Source organism: Atta colombica, unplaced genomic scaffold (genome assembly GCF_001594045.1).
Source record: "Atta colombica isolate Treedump-2 unplaced genomic scaffold, Acol1.0 scaffold140, whole genome shotgun sequence".
Classification (NCBI taxonomy): Eukaryota; Metazoa; Arthropoda; class Insecta; order Hymenoptera; family Formicidae; genus Atta; species Atta colombica.
Window position 1 is genome coordinate 645,961 of NW_017259229.1, and position 1,678 is coordinate 647,638.

A 1,678-nucleotide genomic window follows, 5' to 3' on the forward strand; every position below is an offset into this window, starting at 1 on the left:
CAATTTCACAGCAAGTACGGGTCATTTTCACAGTAATTCTCGCGAAACAGGCGATAGACTCGCGAAACGCGTATGTGAACATTCAGTGTTCACGTTCGGAACGTTTGTTTCCGGATTGCAAAAGCGTCTCACGCTATCTCGTTTGTCCGGCGTTGCTCTCGACTTGATTAAATACGAGCTCACCGACGACTACGGCCTCTCATCGTTCTCTCTAAATGAACGTGCTCCCTGGGTCACAATCAATTTCGGCGAGTCCTAGTCACATGAGGCTTAACGATGGAGGAAAGTTTGAACGTGGATTCCGCGCGGAAGGAGCTTCGTGAGAAAATGGGTCAATCCTCGTCAGGGTGGCGTAACCGGGAGAACCGCTAGACGGCGTCGTCCTCCCAATTAATGACGAGGTTCGAATTCCGACGGATCTACAAGACCGATTCAACCATCCTGACAGCGCCATTCCTTGTCTGGATGATCGGACATTGCGCATTTCGGTGTTGTGCGGTAACCATTCCAAGCGAACGTCAAATCGCTAGCCAAGAAACGTTATAATATCAAATATCAAATATCAAAAGAGAAATGATAATCCTTTAAGTTAAGAAACATTTTAAAATAAAAATAGTTTGGTAGCTTCAAAAATAAATCAAGTATAAATAAATTGCCTACACGAGTCTCCGCGATTGTTAATAATATATTTGTAATTATAACATAGCTTTAAAAAATACATTATATTTGAAAGCATAACATGAAAAGAAAGAGTCACAGAAATGCATATTCACAATCCTAATTTTAATTTTAATTTAGTTTAAAAATGCTCTACTGAGAAGTTGCTAATTTTGAGATTTATTATTTTTCTATCAACATAGCGATATCGTATCTGTATAATTATCATTTCGTTAGATTATGAAACAATCGTTGGTATGAAAATTTCGAATAATAAGACGATAAAGTGGATTTATTGATAATTTAAAGACAATATTGGGTAATTCGATAAACAGAAAGCTACATACGTGCGCGAAGATTGGCTGTTGTATACAACAAGATTGCATATGTATTTTATAACAATAAGCTATGCTAGTTTCTATAATAAAGGAGTTTACGCTCCGAGGCTCGACATCCATAATTGGTACAAGTAAACTATAGTCTAGGAAACTACTTTGAAATTCCTAACAAGCATGTAGCACGAACGTAAATCGTATCGCGCAGTATTATAAGATAATTATCAAAACGAAAGATCACTCTTAACATTATCACGTTAACCACAAAATATCATAACGCTAAATCTTCGCGTATTTCACAAGAAAAACTTTTTAGCCGGTCTTTAAATTGAAATACATATAATAATTAGGCATTAAAAATTTCTGGAATTAATATTTTCTTCAATTTTATTTCAATTAGCAAAAAAAATTAATTGATTAAATATGTCCATTAACATTTTCTTCAATAGGCTGTTTTGTATTTTAATTTTACGATGTAACATTATCTCGATTCTAACACGTGTCCTATTAAAACGTCATCTATTTGCCCGACGGCTTTCAAAATACAGATATAATACCACGAACAAAAAAATTATCATCCATAAATACTCCGGAAAATTGTTGGAAAAAGTCGTGTAAACAAGAGTCGTGTAAAATTGAATGAAAAACTATAAAGAATACTGTATATATATATATATATATATATA